Source organism: Amblyomma americanum, chromosome 1 (assembly GCF_052857255.1).
Source record: "Amblyomma americanum isolate KBUSLIRL-KWMA chromosome 1, ASM5285725v1, whole genome shotgun sequence".
NCBI lineage: Eukaryota > Metazoa > Arthropoda > Arachnida > Ixodida > Ixodidae > Amblyomma > Amblyomma americanum.
The window spans coordinates 71,016,248-71,028,078 of record NC_135497.1 but is presented as its reverse complement, the minus strand read 5'-3'; the positions used below and the strand labels follow the sequence as shown (position 1 = coordinate 71,028,078).

At 49.7% G+C, this 11,831-nt stretch overlaps 1 pseudogene; it reads right to left on the bottom strand.

Moving 5' to 3' along the window:
* Positions 1-3,678: 3,678 nt before the first annotated feature.
* LOC144104353 (uncharacterized) lies at positions 3,679-9,856 on the bottom strand (annotated as a pseudogene).
* Between the last annotated feature and the right edge of the window lie 1,975 nt (positions 9,857-11,831).

Below are 11,831 nucleotides of genomic sequence, written 5' to 3'. Positions count from 1 at the left end.
GAAAGCAATAGCCGTGCCTTTGACAAGGTGCTGATATTCGTTGTAAACGTTGGTTAGGAGGACGTGGGTACGGCCGTCACGTAGTCGGACGAAACCTCTGGCAACGACAAGGCCCCGCTCCAGCACAGTAGAATATGGCCGTCCGCCAGGCCCTCGTAGTCGTGAAATAGGTCGTTCCGCACGGGCACCAAGATACCGCGGCGGCACCGTGACGACATTCTCGACTATGCGCAGAGCGTTGCTGCAGGGATCTCGGGAGCCAGCGCTAGCCACGGCTGCTTGGTCGAGAAGGTGACTCGTGCGTCCTTAATGTCAATCACAGCACCGTTCGCCCGCAGGAAGTCGATCCCCAGAATCAAGTCTGGAACACTCGGAGAGCATGACAAATTCACCAACGCATGTTAAAACAACTCTAGCCGTGCACTTGCCAACAGGGAAAATTAGGTGCCCACCAGCGGTGCGCATGTGGGTCCCCGTCCACGGTGTCAGAACTTTTTTAAGGTCTCCAGCAAAGCCACAGATCATAAAAAAAACAATCAGCACCGGTATCGAGCAGCGCGGTAATTTCGGTGCCAGCAATTGTCACCCGCAAATCGGATGCAGTGTATCGAGTATTGTTGCTGCCGCTCTCTGTCCAAATATGTCGGCTCGTTGGTTTCGTGATGCAGCATCTTGACACGTCTCGACGTCAACGGCCTTGCCTGCAGAGGTCTGTGGTGTTAGTTTTCCAGACGCAAAGGGGGCGAGCGACGGCCAGCAGAGCTACTCTGGCAGCCGGGGCTAGAAGCGTGATAGCGGAGAGGCGAAGGCGAACTGGACTCACGACTTCCAGAGTAAACACGGTTCTGGCGAGCCCAGAGATGCTCCGCAATCTCATGCAGTCGTTCACCGTTCTGAGAAGTGCGTCGGGACGGAAACCGCGAAAACCCACTTGGCGCTACGGACAGGCTCGTTAGAGATGACCGGGCTCCCCATATTCGTAGCACAGAGGCCCACGGTCAGGTGTACGCCAAAAATCCGACTTCCGAGGACGTGGCTCAGCTGTAGCAAGTGCAGCCGCATAATATGGGGCGGTACTACTGACGGGAGACGTTGGGGTTATACCGTAGCCCGGTGCGGTTGCGTGTCATGTGCCGATGCTGCTCATAGACATCGTCGGAATAGCGGGACCGTAGTTCGCCGTGCGACGTACAACGAATGCGTACGTGGGTCTGGCAATGAACTGGGGCGGCGCTTCTGAAACAGGGGGTGCCTGCGCAACCTGATGATTTCGTCCCTGACGTCTTCTGTCAGCGCTGCAAGCGACGCAGGGCAACCTGGGGCGGATGGAACCGTTAGAGGTCTTTGCGAACAACTGACCGAATCAGTCCGCGCAAGGTGTCTGCACTGCCGTTGAGGCACGAGGAAAAGGTTTCGGGCACAATGCTGTGGATGTCTCGATTGTATTGGCGGGCCGGTTGCTGGAGCGTCGTCTCCATGGTGGTCGCCTCGGTGAGAAATTGCGCAACAGTGCGGGGTGGGCTGCGTACGAGGCCTACGAAGAGCTCCTGCCTAACCCCTCGCACGAGATGGAGAAGCTTCTTCTCTATCGTCATGTTGGGGTCGGCACGCTTGAATAGACGGGCCATGTCCTCGATGTACATGCGCACACTTTCGTTCGAGCGCTGGTTTCGGCAGTGCAGCGCAGCTTCAGCCTTCTCCCGGCGGATGGCGTTGGGTAATGTAGGCAGGTGATTCCGGCAAAACGTCTCCCAGGTGAAAAGTGTAGTCTCGAAATTTTCAGACCACGTCCGGGCAGACTCTTCCAGAGCAAAATATACATTATGGATCTTGCGCTCGTCGCTCCAGCCATTGTAGTAGGCTACCCGCTCGAAGGTCTCCAGCCAATCCTCAGTGTCTTCGAACACGGCACCGTGAAGAGATGGCGGTATTCGCGGTGGGTTGCAAAGAATCGGGGCCAGGAGCCGGGTGTCAGTGGCCATGGCAGTTGGATTCAACGGGCTATGCTGGGTCGGCACCAGGAACCTAGTGTCAGTGGCCATATCAGTTAGACTCGGTGGCCGAGGCTGCGTCGTTCTTGTGGGCGCGGGAAGGGGCCCTAATTCGGGCTACTCTTCAATGATACGGCAGCTGGGTCGCTAGTGGACAGGTGTGAGGTCCGTAGTGATGCTGTGTGGAGTGCGGTGGTTGGGAAGCGCACCCAGCACAGCTCCGCCAAATGTTACGAGTAATTCGTAGGAGAATTTCCGGAATAGAGATGTAAAACTGCGGCGGTCCCTAAGTGGTCCGAGCGTTTGAGCGAGAGAGAACCATATATCTATCTCAGATGCTCTCGATATTAGTAAGACAACATGCCACAAAACTTTGCGTGAGACCTTGGGGAAACGAAAGCTGAATGCCAGACTTGTGCCGCACTTTCTCACACAGGACCAGAAAGACACGTGGGCATCACTGAGCGCTGATTTGCGGTCCGAGGCAGAGAAGGATGCTGCATTCGTCGACAGCATCATTGTTGAAGAGGAAGCATGGTATTTTCGATAAGATTCTCAACCAAAGAAGCAAAGCGGCAAATGGCGGTCCACAAGGACTCCGTCATTGAGAAAGGGTCGGTGACAGAAGACCAAAACAGACTACCCTGATAGTTTTCTTTATGCCAGAGGAGTCATACACCACGAGTTTTTCGCACAATGGAAGGCGGTGAATCAGGAGTTTTATATTTGCGTGCTCCAAAACGTGCGTGACGCACTGCGACGCCGCCGCCCTCACTTATGGGCATCTGGACATTGGAGCGTTCTCCACGATAACGCAAGGCCGCAAACTGCACTCAGCGTGCCAGAAGTTCTCGCCAAGCGCAGCGATACTGTACTTTTCCATCCGCCATCCTCGCCTGACATCTCCCGTTGCGATCTTTTCCGATATCATCATCTGAAGAGGGCACTAAATGGTCGCTGGGCAGGGAGCGTGGAGGCCATTCAAGACGCCACGACAAAGGAGCTGATAGCCCTGCCAAAAGAAGCGTTTTCTAACTGTTTCCAAGACCTCAAGAAGCGTTGAAAGCTTTGTATAGACTTCAAGGAAGACTATTTCGAAATGGTGCTGCACAAATGATTTCAGTGTTACACGCATTTTGTTTATATATATATATATATATATATATATATATATATATATATATATATATATATATATATATATATATATATATATATATATATATATATATATATATATATATATATATATATATATATATATATATATATATATATATATATATATATATATATATATATATATATTACTGAGCAGCGTAGTTAGTAGAACCAAAAATGAACGTTTATTCACAGGTTTAGCGCATATTTATAAGTACCCTAGTGGCAGGAAGATAGGAAGGAGCACTTGTTACTCGAGATAGTCCGAAGCTCTGAAGGATCGTTAAATAAGGCGATAAAAGGTGCGCGCTTCGAAAACACATGAAATTGCAACATTCCTTCCTCCTCAGAAATGAAAACGTTGCACTGGCTTGTGTTCTCTCGTTGAGCGTCTCAGAGTTTGGAGAAAAAACAGCGCACCTTTAGACACGGACAATGGCAGATATAACGACACAGTGTCTAAAGGTGCGCTGTTTTCTTTCCAAATATGAGCTGCCAACTAGCCCGTTTGACCATCCTTGCAAGTCTAAGTTTGTTGGGCGACACCTGTATTCAACGGGGCCACCGGAATATCTGGTGCCGGAAGATCTGGGGAACCGGTGCCATTTGGGGTGCGCCGAGCTTAAATGCCTTCATCCGGGCTCACTGTTTCTGGATGCTGTAGTTGTGTTGCTTGGTCTGGCGCACTGCAATGTGTGGTGGCTGTAGTTACTGCCGGGTTATCCCTTGGTGCTTCTGGTCGCGGGCGGACCTGGCACACGTGCCGCTGGACGACTCCGTCCGATGTTTCCACGGTCACCATTCGCGCTCCAGACGTCGTCTCCACATGGGAAGGCGTCCAGATACTCCCCGCACCGTAATTGCGGGCATACACCTCACTTAGAAGCAGTGGCAGCATGTCATATTTGTTCTCCTTTGGTCCCGGAAGTGCTGGAGGCTTGCATGTGTCCACGCGTGAGCGCTTTTGATAGCCCAAAAGCAGCTCTTCTGGGGATTTACCAGATTTTCGTGGAGTCCTCCGGTAGTTAAAAAGCAACTGTACTAGGTTCTCTTACAGGTTTCCTTCTCTCATTTTTTGAAGGCCATCTTTTGCAGTTCGCACTGCCCTTTCTGCCGCACAATTAGACTGGGGATGGTAGGGAGCACATCGAAGGCGCACAATGTTGTTGTTTGCCGAGAACGACGCGAAGTTTTGACTGGTAAACTGGGTTCTGTTGTCAGAAACGATCGTGCGGGGTATTCCAAACCTGCTGAAAATGACACGGAGACAGTTAATGGTAGTCTGTACTGATGCATGGGACAAATGTATTGCTTCGAGCAATTTGGTATGCGCGTCGACTACTAAGAGTATCATTTTTCCGCAGATCGGACCCGCGTAGTCAACGTGAATACGGAACCACCTTTCGGCTGTTTCAGGCCAGTTAACGGAGGGGGCCGTGGCTGCCATCGGCAGATTTTGCACCCAGTTCTTGCACTGAGCAGACAACTCTTCAATATTTCTGTCAAGACCTGGCCCCCAGAAAAAATAGCGCGCGACAGATTTCATTGCCGGTGAACTCTTCTGTGTTTCATGTAGAAGAGGCAGCACTCGTTCCCTAGCTTCGGTTGGTATTATGACCCTATTACCCTAGTACACCAGTTCATGTGCTATGAATAGTTCGAGCTTACGGTCAAAAAACGGCAGTACGGCCCGGGTCATTCCGTTTGCGTTTTTGGGCCACCCATGTATTATGTATTGTTTGACCTCAACCAGGAGGGTCAAAAGGCATTAATGTCTTCAGCTCACGCGTTGTCACGGCGCCATAATTCAGCTGGTTCAGCGACAGCACATATTCGGGCGGCTCACAGTTGACGTCAGCTTGAGGAAATCGCTGCGGAAGTCGGCTCAGGGCGTCAGCGTTCAGCATCTGTCGTCCTGGTGCGTACTGTAGCCGGTACGGGTAGGCTCCCAGGTGGTGCGCCCAACGTTGTATCCGAGCGGCGGCCACTGGGGGCGTCTGCTTGTCTGATCTCAGCAGGCTCAGCAATGGCTGATAATCAGTCAGCAGGGTAAATTCCCGACCTAGATGGTAGTCACGGAATTTCGTGACGCCGAATACCAGTGCCAGTGCCTCTCGCTCGAGCTGTGAATATTTGCGTTCCGCCTGAGTTATTGTTCGCGAGCGGAACCCGATGGGCCTGTGATCGTTACCAGTCGTGTGAAACAAGACAGCTCCCACACCGTACGGAGGCGCGTAACATTCAAGTTTAAGTTCCTTCGAAGGGTGGAAATGAACGAGAACCGTGGCTGTTTTAAGGTTTTACTTGGCGCGTTCAAATGCGAGCTCTTGAGGCTGGTTCCATACCTAGCATGCATTCTTTTCAAGCAGTTGATGCAATGGAGCAAGGGTTGTTGACATGTTCGGCAGAAACCTCGCGTAAAAAGTAACCATGCCTAAAAACGAACGTAGCTCGAATGCATTACATAGGTTGGGTGCCTGCATGATAGCGTCAGGGTTTTTCTCATTCGGATGAAGCCCATCGCGATCGATGTGCTGCCCTAGATAAGTTACTGCTGGGCTGCGCAGTTAGCACTTATCGAACCTTAGCTTTACACCACGCTCTCGGAAGCGCTCTAAGAAGTTTTTCAGCGTCTCACCGCTGTCACTCGCTCTATCGGAAAGGAGCACATCGTCCAGATAAGCCTGTGCTCCTGGAAGACCAGCCAAAACCTCATCCATTTATTTTTCTTTGGAATATAGCAGGCGCAGCGGCTATCCCGAAAAGAAACCTGTTGTAGAAAAATAGCCCTTTTGGCGTATTAATGACGCAAACTTTCTTAGCGTCATAATTTAGCGCCACTTGACTGTATGCACCCCGTAAATCGAGAGTGCGTAAATATTCCTCATCGTGTAGTCGGGCAAAATTATCCTCAGTGATTGGCAAAGGGTATTGCTCAGTTGCACACGCTGGATTTACTGTGGCCTTGAAATCGCCGCAGATCCTTACTGCGCCGTCTTAAGCACTGTGACTATGGGCGTTGCCCATTCAGAGTGTGCCGCCAGCGACAGTACGCCCAGAGCAACTAAACGGTCTCGTTCAAGGGACTGATGCGGGTCCCATTTGAACCTAACATATTGGACTTATTTTTGGAAATGTGGCTGAGTGTTTGAAGGTTTCTTCACTTCCGCCACCGGTTGGCCCGGTATTGCACTGCCTCCGGGATCGGCCTGGGTCATTACACGGCGCGTCTTTTCTATCCTGTTTTTCTATCCCATCTTTGAATTCTCCTACTATCTGCATGTAGTAGCGATTGTGGCTCGGCTTGAGCCAGTTGGCAAGCCTGTGCACTCTCCTTTTCTTTCTTCCTGGAAACAACAGACAGACAGACTCAATCGCGTAGCGCGTATGGAATAGATCTGGCCTTACAGAACTTGTGTACGGCGCTTTCCTTCATCTGCATGCCGGCTAAAGGACGCTTGATTAGTTCCAGTTCCTCGGAGAATACGTCGTGGTAGTAATGGAAGATGCTGTTCACGCTGGATTCGCTTGCTTCTTTTCTTGACGCTGAGTCCTCGACATAACGAACCACCGGAACACCTGCGCTCTTCAGATGTTTGATTAAATCGCGACCGCAGAGGATAGGTCCCGCACAGTCCAACACGGTCAGCGCACACTTTACTGTCGTCCCTTTATGACAAACCTGGAGCTCAAGCTCCCCAAATACCTGAAGGCGTCCTGTGTAGGAGCCTAATTTCAGACTGGACAGTTTCAGTTTCGGCCATTGCCCGCGATGCTTATCGAACAGTTGACGCGGAATGACACAAACGGGAGACCCGGTATGGGCTTCCATGCTCAGCTGCACACCGCCCCAAGCAAATGTTCGGCGGATCGGCGGTTCCAGACAGCTTTTTCGTTGTGATACCAAAGTCCAAATGTGGGCGGCTTCATGTTCCTGGTCTGCTGAGGTTTCCGTCCCCAAGAGGGCGTTATTTTGCGCCGTCCTCGTAAAGGGCGTCACCCTACAGAGGAAAACAGCGGGGCTGATTGATCTAAGGCGTAGGGGTTTAAGGACAGTGAAGGGAAAGTAGGTTTTAAGCGGGTAGAAGTGACCAAGCGAAGGTTATCTGATTGGTGGCTAAAATCGAGAGAAGAGTAAAATTTCATAAGTGATGGCTAGGTGGCTTGAGCCACCGCCCGAATTAAAGGGTTGAGCCGTATCCATCCATCCTCGCCATGCCTTGTTCTCGAGCCCTGCGACTTCTACATTTCCTTACGAGGTGACCCCGTCGTCCACAGCGGTAACAACGAGCGTTAGACCGGGAGCAACATATGTCATTACGTTTCGTACTGCCGCACCTTGAGCATTGTTGATGTGCGGCAGCCCTCGTTTCGTCCAGCAGAGTTTCCTTCTGATGCGCCTGTACTTTTAATACAGGTGGTTGTTGCCGGTACGATCATGCGTTTTACGCCACTATCCGCAGCCTCGGCTGCAAGGGCCATTGTCTCAGCGTCTTGTAGCGTTAATTCCTGCTTTGCCAGTAGCTTCTTCTGCAGGGCACCTGACCGTATACCACACACAATGTGGTCTGGTAGCATGTGATCCAAAGCACTGCCAAAATTGCAATTTTCAGCCATGCGGCGAGTTCCTATCAGGAATTCATTAATCGGCTCGCCCTCCTCCTGACAGCGACTTAAGAACTATAAGCTTTCAGTGATTTCGTGTCTCCTAGGACTATAATGCTCACTCAAAACTTCGACTTCTTCATACGTCAACGCATTTGGTTTGCGCGGAACCACCTTTCCTGCCAGCACCTGCATCGTATGCGTATTTAACGCGGCAATCAGCAATGCTTTTTTTAGTCGAATCTTCAATTGGATTAGCTTCGAGGTATGCTTCTACCTTAATAAGGTACGGCTGCCACTTATCTTTGTCGTCTTTGAAGTCCGGAATGTGCCGAGCCATGACGGCCTTGGTTTCTCGGTTCTGCGTGGGGTCCTGTTCTGTGCCGACTTTCACTGCATTGGCGATGTCCACCCTCGTCGCCACTGTAGCGTAGCCGTGGAGTCCTCACATTAATGCCAGACCAGGGAAGCAGCAGTGTAGTCAGTAGAACCAAAAATGAACTGTTATTACACAGGTGTAGGGCGTATTTATAAGTAGCCTAGTGGCAGGAAGATAGGAAGGAGCACGTTAGTCGTGATGGTCCGAAGCTCTGAAGGATCGGCAGATAATGTGATAAAAGGTGCGCGCACTTCGAAAACACACATGAAGTTGCAACAGAAACCAAGGAGCATAGTTTATTTTTATTTTAGTTTTGTGGTGTGGACCAATGTATTTTATTAGTAAATATTTTACTAATAATTCGGAGGTCGTCGGCACGGTTCCTATCGGCGGCATGTGGTTGTTTTTTTCTTTTGCTTATCTAATCAGTACCTACCTTTCCGCGAACAAATATTCACCAATAATCTCCATTGATCAACGCCACAAACTAAAAAAACATGGTGGAGGTTTATCTCCTCTATACTAGTGACAAGTGCAAAGCAAAAGCTTCGTTTGACTGGTTTTACTTGGTCAGGTGGTCCCTATCCCTTTCCATATACTTTGCATGGCCAGCAATTTCTTTGGGATCGTCAGACTCTGCCTGGCGCCGCCGGTACACAGTCGCAACCGATGGCTGGGTATATATGGCTAAATATTAAAATGATTCATGAATGCGAAATCAAATGAAGAGCGTTAGATAAGTTGTTTTCTCCAAAGCTTTCGACAAATTCGGATACCACCTTTGGTACCATGCGTATCCTTCTGCGACCACCGGTTAGCCCGCCACGATTCTCCGAAGGTCGTCCCTAATTACGGTTCTGAGGACTAAAGGTCGTCGGCACGAATCCCTCGCACAAGCCAGTGTTGAATTCGACTAACAACTTTGTGCGCGGAATTGCGCAGTTCGTTTGACATCGCTCCAAACCCTCTGCGCCGAAAGGATGGCCCACCATTTTACCACAAATGGTGACTTCAAGTGGCACCAGTCTCGGCACAGACTCGCATTCATACAGTACATATACAGCGAAACGCCAGGCACCTGCTGAAAATAGGAGATTCGAAAGATAAGAGAGCAGCGTAGCAGCGTTTGTGGCTAACGTTGGTTGTGGATCAGCCTGAGCCAATGGGCAGGCCCCTGCACTTTCCTTTTCATTTTTCTCGCCAGCAATAGCAGAGAGAGAAACAACGTTATTGAGCCCAGCTCGACGTCTTCTTAGACGCTGTCCATGGAAGTGGTTCGCTCTTCACGGGACCCATATGCTTCTCTAGCCGCCTGGGCCCTGCAGATCACGACGAGCTGGTCTTGCAGGGCAGGGCTGGTTAGCAATGTCTCCCATAAGCTAGATTATGGAGGATGAGGGATGAGTTGAGGTAGTCGGGCAGGCAAAAGGTGGGTGGATTGCCTTCACAAAATCGCATACTCCAATGACGTGTTGGAGCACGCCCACTAACTGAGTCTTGCAAAAATAGCATTCCTTCTCGTACCGTTCCGGGTGCATCTTGCTTTGAAGGTAGGGTGCAGGAAAGATCCTGCCTGTATCTGCCTCTAGATCGCTTGCTTTTTTCTGCTAAGCGATTTTTGAGGATCGCGGTAACGTGGCCTCTCCATCTTGTAATGGTTCGTTATGTCCCTATAACTAAATAGGGACTGTGGCTCACCTTGCTCTACCCGCTGTTCCATCTCTCCGGCGAACTGGTGGGCAAATTCGTTGCCCTCCAGCCCAGAGTGAGCCGGTGTCCATATCAACTCAACTTTCTTTTCAGGTACGTCGCGTTTACTCTTGAGAACATCTAGTGCCGCAAGAGACACCCAACCCTTTCTGTAGCTGTTATACGCCTTTTGCGAGTCAGTGACAATGCTTCCCACTTTGGGCGGCGCGAGTGCTAGCGCTATCGTTGCCTCTTCTGCCACCTCCGGAAAACACAACTCGATAGAGGCGCAGGGTACGAGCACATCCCGCATCGTAACTGACAGCGTGACTTTCGATGAAAACTTAGGTAACGAAGCATCTGTGAAGAGAGTGACCCACTTTCCTCTTATATTTGATCTAAAGTCTCCGTCAAGGCCGCAATACGAGGCGAGTCGAACCGCCTTCTTGGCGGTGAAATACATAAGCACTCGTGTACTGTGTAAGTAATTTTGCAGGTTAAATAACCAGAAGTAGTCTAAGCTTACCTAGATTCGTCCATTGTTGCATCGCAAACAGCCGACATGCAGAACCACAGTTTATCCAAACTAATCTGAAGCTCTCCGCTGCATCATGACACAAAGCCGTCATGCAGCATCGGGGCAATAAACTCCATTTTCCCCTCGTCTTAATTTTCTTTTTAACTCACAGGAGGCGACTTCAATGGCAAGATTCCTCCAGACGCTGCGCATATCTATACTGCTACTGTTTTGCAGAGCGGAAAAGGTGCTCGGGAATCTCAGAGAAGAAAATAGGGCAGACCTTCAGGAATAAAAACATGAAGGAAACAAAGGAGTAATTCCGTACGTTAGCGCCACTTCGCGGCTTTTGAAAACAAAGGGGCTAAGGAGCCATATTTAGGTCACAATTTCCCGCTCGACAGGGCCTTGCCAATGAATGTGTATACCAGTGAGGGTTACCATCACGCAATCTTTCTGGAAAGCTGCACCATTACAGGTTTTTATAATTTCTTTGAGATTTATGCTGTTTAGTTATCCTGTGGCATGTCAGGTGTCTGCAAAGAGCGGGCAGTAAAACTAGTTTAAAAGATCAGTGACATAGCAAAAGAAAAAGATTAATGGTCATCTTGGCTTCCAAAAGAAAGAGACGATTAATGGTCGTCTTGGCTTCCACTCAGAAGCTGCAGAGAGCTGTTGACTGGAAAGTTTTCAGCATCGTTGGAGACTGAACATATGGGCACCCCTATGTCTCCTTTCCAACTGTTTTCTATTGGCCGACGAGCATTCCCACCTTGCTACAACGGTGTGCAATGTGTGAAGCATCTCTGGAGAGGAGTTTTGGTGGTTTCACTGGCTTTCTTTCAACACATAACATAATTGCTCCCACTATTCTGCAGGTGACAAGATATAAACTAGGCCGGTGCGTTCGCTTGCGCCTGCTCCTTCACCTTGTTCTGTCGGGCTTTCTATGTTCATGTACAAATAAAGTCGACTTCTATTTCTGCCGTGTCAAAAATCGCAATTGAAGTTTGTACAGTGTGAACGAAGTGATGGAGTGAAAGATTGCTGCCATAATGAGTGCGTTACCTGCATAAATAAAAGCAGTGCACAACAGTTATGTATTCTTCGTGCAATAAAACTTTTTATAGTTACGTAGACGTTCGCCCTGAGTGGTTCTTGTTTTTTACAGCGCCTATACAATGAAGCAAGAGGCAAAGATTCGCGATGAAAATTAAGCATTTGCTACATCCGCTTCCAGTGGCTTCAAGCTGGCTCATGGCTTGCTGGATTCGATTGACATTCAATATCGAGCAGGCCATGAGCCAGCTGCAGGAGAGTGTGTAAAGGCTGCTTAATATTCCCCGCGAAGCTCTCAAGTTTACAAGAGTAAGAAGGAGAGGCATCCAAGACAAAGCCGCATTAATACAGCTTGCCATCGGTTACCGAGGCAATGTCGGTGGATGGTTGGACAGAGGTCTGAAAGCGATTGGTTCTTACTTGGGCCGGC